Below are 13,142 nucleotides of genomic sequence, written 5' to 3' on the forward strand. Positions count from 1 at the left end.
TTAAACATCTATTTTATACCCATGTTGCAATTAATTAAAACATGATTCTATAAATTCTGACTAGAAGTCTTATTGCATCTTATAATGACTATATTCCTGTTTTTGAAGTGTCTTATCCACATTATATTTGAGTGTCTCAAAACACTGTGTATAATATGTATGCCTGGATGCTGGATTTATTAATCAGAAAAGAAGTGAGAGGCAGAATATGGTAGTCATTAATGGAACCAGGTTTCACATGTCAAGGAAAATTTCACAGAAGAGGCCAGTTTGAAGAGTATCTTCAAGATGAGACATGGAATTGGAGCAGTTTGGGCCAATATTCTGTTAATAGCTATATAATCATCATGGACAAATCTATTTTCCCCTGCCTAGTGTCAGAACACATAATGACGTCTAGCCAGGCTGAAATTTTTTTGAATTTTTGAATTTTATTTATTTTTTTATACAGCAGGTTCTTATTAGTCACCCATTTTATACACATCAGTGTATACATGTCAATCCCAATCTCTCAATTCATCACACCATTTAAAAAAATTTATTTATTTTTGGCTGCATCTGGTCTTAGTTGTGGCATGTGGGATCTTCGTTGAGGCATGCGGGATCTTTTGTTGTGGAGCGTGGGCTTCTCTCTAGCTGTGTCGTGCAGGTTTTCTCTTCTCTAGTTGTGGCACGCAGGCTACAGGGCATGTGGGCTCTGTAGTTTGCGGCACGTGGGCTCTCTAGTCGAGGTACGTGAGCTCAGTAGTTGTGGTGTGCGGGCTTAGCTGCCCCGCGGCATGTGGGATCCTAGTTCCCCGATCAGGGATGGAACCCACGTCCCCTGCATTGTAAGGCTGATTCTTTACCACTGGACCACCAGGGAAGTCCCCGGGCTGAACTTTTAAAGTTCAAGATGTTTGTGTGCTTTTAAAATTTCACTTGACAGCAACCCACTTGATATTCATTTGGCCAAAATGGTATTTAAAAATACTGTGTATAAATGGCCACCTGAATACATTTCTCCCTTAAATTCTAACTCTTGAGACTGTGAGAAGTTTTTATGTTAAGGCTTATTCACACCAAGAAATGCCAACGTTTGTTGCCAACTAGTTATGATTAAGGAGGACTGAAAATGAGGCTCTAGACTTTCTTTTTTTAAATTGAGAATTACTGCTTGGATTCAATTTTTATGGCTTGATCCCATAATGGATGAATTGGCCCACTTCTGAGAGAACACATTTCATGTAGGGTAGATCTGTGTGTGGGTATTTATCCACTGAATTTATATAGTACATATTTTATCCCAAATGAAGAATATTAAAAAATATTTACTTGAAAATAAGTCATAAAATTTAAATAGTGAACAAGAGAGAAAGACTAAGGATAGTTGGACAGAAGGGGAGAAGGGATACAGTTACTTGGAAGAAATAAGATAGAGAATAAAGCAAAGGTCATGTAAAAAAAACAACTCAGCATAGCAGGCAATATAACTGATATATTAAGCAGCTAAGGTTATTATGTAATTGATATATTGAGCAACTAAAGTTATTTGATTCTTGGTGCTAGAAGGCATGATTATACTGTTGTAATTTATTTTTTTAAAAAGGGAAAAACATGCTTCATTAGATAATGGCTTTTACATTTGACATTTTATTTTTTACTAAGTATAGTTGATTTACATGTTGTGTTAGTTTCTGGTGTAGAGCAAAGTGGTTCAGGTATATATTTGTGTTTGTGTGTGTGTGTATTCTTTTTCATATACTTTTCCATTATGGTTTATTACAGGATATTGAATATAGTTCCCTGTGCTATACAACAGGACCTTGTTGTTTATACATTTGACATTTTATATAGCAGATTTAAACACATCTAAGTATTGTTCAGTTCTATAAGGCCAAAATACTTAACTTTACAAACTTCTCAAATTTCACATGTAGAAAGTCATACAAACTAAATGAATACCAAGCATTTAGCCCCCTAAAATATGTTAGTGACTCTTGAGGGTCATAAGTGAAAAACAAATTTCTTTTGCTCCTGAAGATCTAACAATCTACTTTGGAAGACAACATATAGAATAATTGGAGAATAGTAAAGTGCTGAATAAAAGCTTATGCTATCTTATAAACAAATGCTAAATTATGTGGTAGGGAGTGAGATAATTTTAGAAATTTAGAAATCAATGTGGAGTAAAGAAGTCAGCAAAAGCTTCATAGAGGAAGACAGAGTTTGAAGGATGAAACCAGGTGGGAAAATACTATGAAATGAAGTATGAAAATATAAGCCAACTTCCACAAAATATTTTTGTATGGAAAATGTAATAATTAAAAAACTCAAAGCACAAATCAAAACCAAAAGGTATCACCTCACATTCATTAGGATGGCTATCATCAAAGAGGAAACAGCAAGGGTTGGTGAGGAGTTAGAGAAATTCGAACCCTTGTGAACTGTTGATGGGAATGTAAAATGGTGCAGCCACTATGGAAAACATTATGGGATTCCTCAAAAAATTAAAAATAGAATTACCGTACGATCCAGAAATTCCACTTCTAGGTAAATATCCTGAAAGCAGAGTGTCAGAGATATTCATAGCAGCATTAAACAATCTCTAAAAGGTGGAGAACTTAGAACTACTACCCATTGCTAACATTTTTCCTTCTGAGATAATATTTCAACTCTCCACCCTTGCTTTCTAGGTAATTTTCAACTTTTAATACTTATTTATCCTTTCTTATTTTTACTCTAGCTTTCTCTCATATTCACTAAATAGTGGCCCTTTAAAATATTTGTTACACTTACACCTGAGATTATAGTGAAAGAGTATGTCTTAGTTTTCTACTAATCATTATTTCAGCTAAGAGGCATCTAACTCCTAAGATAATCTTTGCCTATTAAATCTCAAATGACTACCTTCATTCCTATACCCATTTAGACTAAATTAGATTTCTTTGACTTTTCAATTGGCAAGACCAAGCAGGTAGGCCTTCAGTAGTGGTCCTGCATAGAAAGACATAAATCTAGAGTCTGTTGCTTTGACAGGCACATTTTTGTTCTAACTCACAGACTGTTTGGTAGTAGTTCATAGGTTTGCCTGAACTTCTTGAACAGCAGAACTTGTAAACTATTCGGAAATCAAAACACCAGGTCAACAGTAGATAAAGCAGATATTTCCTTCCCCGATTTCTAGAGCCTTAAGAAGCAGAAGCCCCCAAAACTAGTGGGTGATGTGTCCCTTGCTGGAGCTGGACTGAATACGGAAAGTGGTAACACCGTGACTATGGATCATCCCCTCTGGTGTGCATGTGACCAGTGGGGCTGCAACTGATTTGGATATAGGACTGCAGTTGTAGGAAACACTAAGACTGTGCTTAGGTGAATCTGTTCCTTAGCTGATCCCAGCCAATATTTTTTTTCAATGCATAAGAGATTTTTGGAGATAATTTTGTTTCAAATTGAACTTTACTATGTTAGTATTACCTATTAAGTACCACCCCAGTTTAATCTTTTGTATTGCAAGAGGAAACAGGTGATCATTATCAAATTACCATTATCACTAATTCCTTCAAACAGACTTCCAAACCACTGGTCTCTGTTGCAGAGATCCTACTCATTCTGACCCCTTTATCCCCACTATTTCCATTGGAGTTTTCACCTTCTGATGTGAGCAGAACTTTCTCTTCATAGTCTTTAAAAATAATTAGTCATAGACTGTTGTGAAATCTGAAAATAACATTAGAGCAAAAATGTAGGTGCTTGAATCCTTCCCAACTTTCTCCTCTCAAACCAAGGGAATCTCCTTTTCAAAAGCTACTAGAGTCGGTAGGACTGAATTTGTGCCTCCAACCTGGGGCATGATGGCTTACCTAAGAATGTTTCTGGGCCCAATTTGTGTGCATGTGTACCTCATGGCTGGGACATGCAAAGAATCTTGAGAGTTGCTCCTAGGTTCCCTCGAGAACTAAATTCATGTAACATCGGAAGGAATGATGGGCGCTACTCAAGAAGACAGGTCAAGGGTAAGAAAAACTGTGACTCCGAGGACTATGGAAGCACATCCGAAGCCAAGGGGAAGCCTGTGTTCTGCCTTAGAACACAGAAGGAAGGAGTTGAGGGGACGGGGGTTGTATTGAATATATCATAGACTAGAATCCATGTGAGTCCATTTCATACATTAATTATATAACAATTTACTGTATACCATGTTTCTTAAATGAATAATATTATTCAAAGGTGTTCAGAATCGTCTTATTAGAATAGATGCTGCACAACGCACAAAGCTCTCTTAAAGTGCTGTTTATAGGGAAAAAGTCTAGTTTCTCATGAACACAAGTTTTTGTATAGAAGCAGTACTGAGAGAATAACAGCGAACTTTTGGGCTGCAGAGAGAGAAAGAGATCAATTGATCCAGGGCCGGAAAGAGAGATTCAGTTCAGGAAAGAGCACCCCTGAGAGGAGCAGGCACTGATGGCTGGCAATTCAAAGCTGTGGTATCCATCAAGGGCATGGGCTAGGCGCTGCCAGGCAAGGAAACGGCCCTTAGGAACAGCAGAGAAGGTCACTTTAGGGAGATGATGTACCCTGCCCCTCAGGTCACCCTTGCAGAAGATGGTGAGACTTCTGTGTATCATCAGTCTTTAGTTTTATTAGTCTGGTTCGACTAGACAATCTCTAGTCAATTCCTTCTGTCTGAGAATTCAGTCTTATGACCTGAGTGAGGAAACAGCATCATAATTTTCAAGCATTCTGACAGCGTGGGCCAATTACACAAGGCTCTAAACAGTGAAATGGTTCTCAGAGTCCAAGCTGGGAGGGAGGAATGATAGGAAAATGAATTGCACATATTCCCTTCCAAAATAGTCCTGCTTAGTGCCAACCAATTCCTTCTTTATCCTGTAGTAATTTTCCTACCTTTCCTAATTCAGCAAACGGATTTATATCTGGCAAAGAGATGATTATAAATTTGTCATTTGGTGTTCTGCATAAAAGTTTGGTAATATCTTCGTTATAAAGTCAATATGTTGCTCTTTAAAAATCAAACTTAGTTATTTAAAAACTTTATTATGGAAAATTTCAAATTGAAAAGAAAAAGTTGAATACTATACCAAACCCTAATTTATCCATTTTATTCAGCTCCAATAGTTAATAAGATATCACAGTCTTATTTCATTAACAACCACTTCCAGCCCCTAGATTATTATTTCTTCCCTTGTTTTGGTTATGTTTTATTTCGTTTTCCCCCACATCCTAGTCACTGAATTACTTTCAAGCAAATCCCAGGCATTTCATTTGGTAGATACCATTAACATACCTGAAAACAATTCCCCTTCACTGAATACTTGTTTAATATCAAATATACACTCAATGTTCTAAATATCCCCAACTGTTTCATAAAAGATTTTGCAGTCTGTTTGTTCAAATCAAAATCTAAATAAAGTCCATACGTTGCCTTTAGCTAATATTACTCAAAAGCCCCTCTCTCTAATATCTCTTTAAATCTATAGATTACCCTTCCGTCTGTATTTTTTTCTTGCTATATATTTTTAAAGAAACTATGTCATGTGTCCTACAAAATTTCTCACTTTCTTGATTTCTGTTGCCTGCATATATATATATATATATATATATATATATATATATATATATTTTTTTTTTAAACACGTTATCTCATTTTGTCTACATAACTACCTGATGAAGTAGAAAGAAGAGATAGTTTTACCACTGAGCAAAGGAGTTGATCAGGGTACAGAGAGCAGTTTGTCCAAACTTGGAGTTAATAAGTAGTTGAACCAAAACTAGAATCCAGGAAACACATTTCTTAAACCAGGGCTCAGCTCTTTTTACCCAGACACTGAACCTCTTATTTCATGAATTAAAGCAGTATTAAAACACCAAATATCCTGAGGAGCCTTTGAATAAAAAGATTAAAATATTATTAGTACAGTTTAATGTTTTAATTTCTTAGAAGTAATCCATGTACACTGTTATCTAGGCAGCATTTGTCATGAATGGGAATCACTGAGCCTCAATATATGTATATATGTTTACTTGTCTACAGTAGTATATATGCTTATATGACTGACTTAAATTTATTCTTTCGCATCATTCACATGCTTGAGTATCTCTTTGTCTTAGTTGCTATACTAGATTATAAACTTTTGGATGCAAAGTACAGTGTTAGTTTCTCTGCAGTTTCTCACAGTCAAATGTATGTGCCTGATATTCAGGGTTTTTGGTGAAAAACAAAGGCAAACTGGGCTGTGTGAATTCTCATTCAGTACTAAGTAGAAACAGCATTTTCTGAGTAATGAAATACCTTCTACGTCTCTGCTTATTTTTCACTGCCATCTACTGGTGCCTGGTGTTATTTCTGATTAAGATCTTTCGGGGGAAGTCTTTCATAGGGACTTGAATGGAGAAAAAAGAAATTATGAAGTCATAAAGATTCTTTGAGAAAGTTCCTTTCAAAGGAATAGGTGCTTTCTTGGTAAGTAAAGCTACCTTAAGTGTACAATAAAAATTACTACTAAAAATTTCCATATCTATTATAATACCCTCTAAGCATTATAAAATCTGCTAATTATAGATCATCTGCTACAAATTTTGGGGCATAAAATGAGTATAACTTCTATAGAGTAAAATTATATTTAAATGTAAGCAAAGAGACTGAAGGATTGCTGTAAAATAGCAGGTCAGAAATGATAAAGGGCTGAAATAATATAGTAGAGATCTGTGAAGAGCACAGAATCTAGATATAAAGAAGAGGTAGACTATGTAGATGAAATGACTGATTGATGGCTTAGGGACAATGAAGCGGGAATTATGATGACTCCAAAGTTTTAGTTGGACTCTTAGAATAACTGCCTTAACAAAGTGTAAATTCTAAGGAAGAACACATTTGAAAGAGAAATATAAGTTCAGTTTTGGACGTGCTAAGTTTGATATTTGTTGATTCAATGCCCTTGGTTGCATTGTCAATTAAACATGTGTTCAATGGTAACTAAATTTACCGTGATCACTCCACGATGTATACAAATGTCGAATCATTACGTTGTACACCTCAAAATAATAACAATAAAAGAATATAAAAAAAAATATGAGTATAACTTCTAGCCAACAATTCTTATCACAGTTGAATTACTGGCAAATTAATTTTAACAAATTTAACAATATAGAACGATACTGCTGGTTGTTAATTAGAGTATATATTATACATACATGTGCTAGGTTCTGAAAACAGAGCAGAACATAAGAAAGCCATGGCTTTGATCCTAAGAGAAGATAATTGTAAATATTGGAGGGAGGAAGTAGAAAAATTTCTCATTTAGGCTTTTTCTAAGTTTATGCAAAACACATCAACAAAATGAATTCTAAAAGTAACTTAATCTCTGTAGTAAAATAGGTATGTTTTTTGCATTTTGAATTTATCATTATAGTTAATACAGATTAAATTCGCTTTCCTAACCCCTTATATAGTGATTTAGATTAAGGCCTTTTGATATGTCATATTATTGAGTCTTGTGTTCTTTGGTGACTTGTTTTTGGGAGAGAATGAATTGCTGAGGTACTTTTAAAAATCACAATGCAGTTGATCTAACAGTAACCTCAGTTTTTATAGTAAACCATATGAAACATTGCTATTCTAAGCCTGAAAATTTTATTATATAAATACACATATCACTTTTATAAATCATTAAACATTTTTTTTTCACTTGTTTAGCAACAAAGTAAAAGAAACAAAATGCAGAACTAAGAAAAGAAAGGTTAGTGACTAGTTAGGGTAAGTCTAAATTTAAATTTACTCAAAAATAGAGTAATACTATTTTGATTACTGTAACTTTGAAATATAATCTTTCTCAAGATTGCTTTGGCTATTTGGGGGTTTTTTGTGGTTCTGTACAAATTTTAAGATCGTTTGTGGTAGTTTTGTGAAAAATGCCATTGGAATTTTTTTTAAATTAATTTTTGGCTGTGTTGGGCCTTTGTTGCTGCGCACGGGCTTTCTCTAGTTGCAGCAAGCAGGGGCTACTCTTTGTTGCAGTGTGCGGGCTTCTCATTGTGGTGGCTTCTCTTGTTGCAGAGCACGGGCTCTAGGCGTGTGGGCTTCAGTAGTTGTGGCACGTGGGCTCTAGAGTGCAGGCTCAGTAGTAGTGGCGCACGGGCTTAGCTGCTCCACGGCATGTGGGATCTTCCCAGACCAGGGATCGAACCTGTGTCCCCTGCATTGGCAGGTGGATTCTTAATCACTGTGCCACCAGGGAAGTCCCCCATTGGGATTTTGATAGATGTTACATTGAACCTACAGATTGCTTTGTGTAGTATGGACATCTTAACAATATTCTTCCAGTCCATGAGTATGGAATGTCTTTCCATTCATGTGAGTCTTTTCAATTTCTTTCATCAATGTCTTATAGTTTTTAGTGTACAGGTCTTTGACCTCCTTGGTTAAATTTATTCCTAGATATCCTTTTTGATGCAACTGTAAATGGAATTGTTTTCTTAACTTCTCTGACAGTTTATTAGTTTATAGAAATGCAAGTGACTTTTGTGTATTCATTTTGTATCCTGCAACTTTACTAATTTATTAGTTCTAACAGTTTTCTGGTAGAGTCTTCAGGGTTTTCTATATATAATATCATGTCATCTGCAAGTAGAAACTGTTTTACTTCTTCCCTTCAGATTTGGATGCCATTTATTTCTTTTTCTTGCCTAATTGCTCTGGCTAGGGCTTCCAGTACTATGCTAAATAAAAGTGGCAAGGGTGGACATCCTTACCATGTTCTTGATCTTAGAGAAAAAGCTTTCAACTTTTCACCATTGAGTATGCTGTTAGCTTGTCACACACAGCCTTTATTATGTTGAGGTACCATTCCTTTGATACCTACTTCTTGAGAGTTTTTATTATGAATAGATGTTGAATTTTGTCAAATGACTTTCCAGCATATATTGAGATGATCAAATGACTTTTATCTTCCATTTTAAAAATGCGATTAGTAGATGATTTGCAGATGTTGAACCATCTTGCACCTCTGGAATAAATCCCACTTGATCATGGGGTTTCATCCTTTTACTGTATTTTTGAATTAGGTTTGATGATAATTTGTTGAGGATTTTTGCATCATTGCTCATTAGGGATATTGGCCTGTAATTTTCCTTTCTTATAGTTTCCTTGACTGGTTTGGTATTGGGGTAATGCTTGCCTCCTAAAAAGAGTTTGGAAATTTCCCTCTTCTATTTTTTGGAAGAGTTTGAGAAAGGTTGCCATCTGGTCTTAGACTTTTGTTTGTTGGAAAGTTTCTGATTACTAATTCAACCTCCTTACTAGTAATGGGGCTGTTCAGATTTTCTATTTCTTTATAATTCAGTCTTGGTAGGTTGTATGTTCTAGGAATTATCCATTTCTTCTCATTTATCCAATTTAAAGTTTTGTCAATTTTATCTTTCCAGGAAACCATCTCTTAGTTTCATTGATCTTTTCTGTTTACTTTTTAGTCTCTGTTTCATTTATTTCTGCTCTGATATTTATTTCCTTCCTTCTGCTACCATTGGGCTTTGTTTGCTCTTGCTTTTCTAGTTCCTCTAGGAGTAAAGTTAGGCTGTTTATTTGACATTTTCTTGTTTCTTGAGGTAGGCTTTTTATTGCTGTTTGCTTCTTAGAAATGCAGCATCCCATATCTTTTGGTATTTTGTACTTCCATTTTCATTTGTCTCGTTATTTTTTGATTTCCCTTTTGATTTCTTCTTTGACCCATTTGCTGTTCAGGAGCATATCGTTTAATCTCTGCATATCTGAAAATTTTCCAGTCTTCCTTTTATAATTGTGTTCTAGTTTCACACCATTGTGGTCAGAGGATATGCTTGATATGATTTCAAACTTCTTAAATTAAGACTTGTTTTGTGGCCTAACATATGATCTATCCTGAATAATGTTCCATGTACATTTGAAAAGAATGTGTATTTTTCTGTTTTTGAATGAAATGTTCTGTAAATGTCTGTTAAGTCTATCTGGCCAAACGTGTTGTTTAAAAGTCCAGTGATTCCTTATTGATCTTCTGTCCGGAAGATCTATCCATTGATAAAAGTGGGATATTGAAGTCCTTTACTATTATTGTATTGCTGTCAATTTTTCCCTTTAAATCTGTTAATAGTTACTCTATATATTTAGGTACTCCTATGTTGGGTGCATAAATATTTACAAATGTTACATTTTCTTGTTGGACTGACATCATTATTATATAATGACCTTCTCTGTCACTATTACTTGCTTTGTGCTAAAGTCTATTTTCTCTGGTGTAAGTATGGCTATCCCAGCTTTCTTTCGGTTTCCATCTGCATGAAATCTTTTCCTATCCCTTCACTTTGAGACTATCTGTGTCCTTAAAGCTGAAGTGAGTCTCTTGTCAGTAGCATATAGTTGGATTTTTAAAAAATTTTTTTATCCATCCAGCCATTCTATGTGTTCTGATTGGAGATTAAATTCATTTACATTTAGATTATAGGTTGGTGAGGCCTTACTAATACCATCTCTTAATTGTTTTATGGCTATTTTGTGGTTCCTTTGTTCTTCTTTTCTGTTGCCTTCATCTGTGAATTGATGATCTGTAATGATATACTTTGATTCTTTATCTCTTGTGACTCTACTGTAGGTTTTTGCTTTGTGGTTACTATGAGACTTACATAGATAATCTTTTATATATAACAGTCTGTTTTATGCTATAACAATTTAACTTCAGTAACCTACAAAAACTCTACCCTTTTACTTCCCCCTCTTATGTATTTGATGTTACAATTTACATGTTTTTCTTGTGTATCCATTAAGAAATTATTGTAATTCATTATTTTTGTTACTTGTGTTTTAACCTTTGTAACTAGATTTGTAAGTGATTAACTCACCAGCATTAGAGTATTCTGAATCTAATTATATATTTACCTCTACCAGTGAGATTTATATTTTTGTATGTTTTCCTGTTACTAACTAGTGTCATTTCAGTTCAGCTTAAAGAATCCCCTTTAACATTTGTTGTAAGCCATGTCTAGTGGTGATGAAGTCTTTCAGCTTTTGCTTTTCTAGAAAACTCTTCTTCAATTCTGAAGGACAACTTTGCCAGGTAGACTATTCTTAGTTGGCAGCTTTTGTTTCTTTCAGCATGTTGAATACACCATGCTACTCCCTCCTGGCCTGCAAAGTTTCTGCTAAAAAAAATCTGCTTATAGTCTTATGGGGGTTCCCTTGTATGAAACAAGTTTTTTTTTTTCTTGCTGCTTTAAAGATTCTGTCTTTTGGGCTTCCCTGGTGGCACAGTGGTTGAGTCCGCCTGCCGATGCAGGGGACACGGGTTCATGCCCCGGTCCGGGAAGATCTCACATGCCGCGGAGCGGCTGGGCCCGTGAGCCATGGCTGCTGAGCATGCGCGTCCGGAGCCTGTGCTCCGCAATGGGAGAGGCCACGGCAGTGAGACGCCTGCATACTGCAAAAAAAAAAAAAAAAAAAAAAAAAGATTGTCTTTCGCAATTTAGTTATAACTTGTCTTAGTGTGGGTCTCTTTAGATCATCATATTTAGAACTCTGAGCTTCCTGGATCTGGGTGTCTGTGTCTTTTCCCAGGTTAGGGAAACTTATAGCCATTATTTCTTCAAATTTTTCTGCCCTTTCTGGGACCCCTGTAATGCAAATACTGGGCTGCTTGATGGTGTCCTATAAGCTATCTTTACTCTTTTTCATTCTTTCACTTTTCACTGCTCTGATTGGATGAATTCCACTGTTTTGTGTTTGACTTCACTGATCCTTTTTCTACTTCATTTAGTGTACTGTTGGCCCCTCTACTGAATTTTTCAGTTGTTATTGTATTCTTCAGCTCTGTAATTTTTACTTGCTACATTCTTATATTTTCTGCATTGAAATTCTCACTTTGTTCATGCCTCATTCTCCTGACCTCAGTGAGCAACTTTATGACTATATTTTGAAACTTTATTAGATAAATCACTACCTCCGTTTCATTAAGGTCTTTTTCTGAGGTTTTATCTAGTTCTTTGTTTGGAACATAGTCCTCTGTTTCTTCGTTTTCCTTGACTCTGTGTTGGTTTCTATGCATTAGGTAAAACCAGCTCTCCCAGTTTTGAAGGTCTTGTGTAGATGAACCTTATCATTTAACCATGCCCTAGCTCTTGGCTATCACATCTTTGTGATCTTCCAAGCAGACTTCTTTGTTCTTAGTGGCTCTCAGTAGTGGAGAGTGTACCAAGACCTGTCAGTGTCCCAAAGGGGATGGATCTCAGTCCCACACTTAGATGCAGGCTGATTGGAAACTATTCTCAGGCAGCAGCTTTTAAAGTATGCAAATACACCTCTTGAGGACGACTGGGAGATGGCATTTCTGTCTGTTCTCTTTGCACTGAGGCTTGTGGGGAACTGCTTGTTTGCTACAGTCCTATGGGATACACAAGCATTGCTGGCCACCAGAACCAGGTGTTCAAGGGATGTCCCCTGGGTGGCAGCCATAATAGCTGGGGTGCCAGATGTTTGCACAAACTCCTTCTCTGGAGGTGCTGGTGATCTGGTGTGAGGCACACAAAGATGGTGCCTGCCAGCCTCCATGGTCTCTGTAGAGTAGTAATGTAGTGAGTCCCTAGGAGTGTTAAAGTAGAAGACTGCTGTTCAGGCTAAAGCATTTAAGATAAGCAAATAGGCCTGTTCCATGTAAAGACTGGGCAGTTTCAGCATGTTCCCTCTGTGCTAGGCCTTGGGGGATTAGCCATGGTGAGTCCATACAATCCTGTAAGGAACTGCTTCTCAGATTGCACTAGCCTTGTGGGTCTCAGGGAGGCAAGCCCTGCTGGCTTTCAAAGCTACATGCTTTGGGGCCCATCTCTTGGGTCCAAGTCTTAAAAGTTGGAGCACCAGCTGTGGGGTCTGAACCTCTTGATCCTCAGGGAGAAACTGGTAGTCCTGAGTTCCCTCTTGGTCATGTCATTGTGCCAGGTGGGGTTTATGGTGAGATAGTGTCTCAGCCTCTCCTACCCACTCCAGTGTGGGTTTTTTCTCATTCACCTGATGTGTAAGAGTTGCTCAGCTAGATTCTAGATTTCTTTCAGAGGAAATTGTTCTGTATACAGCTGTATATTCAATTTGTCCATGGGAGGAGGTGAGTTTGGGAGTCATCTTGTAC

This window comes from Phocoena sinus, chromosome 7 (genome assembly GCF_008692025.1).
Source record: "Phocoena sinus isolate mPhoSin1 chromosome 7, mPhoSin1.pri, whole genome shotgun sequence".
NCBI lineage: Eukaryota > Metazoa > Chordata > Mammalia > Artiodactyla > Phocoenidae > Phocoena > Phocoena sinus.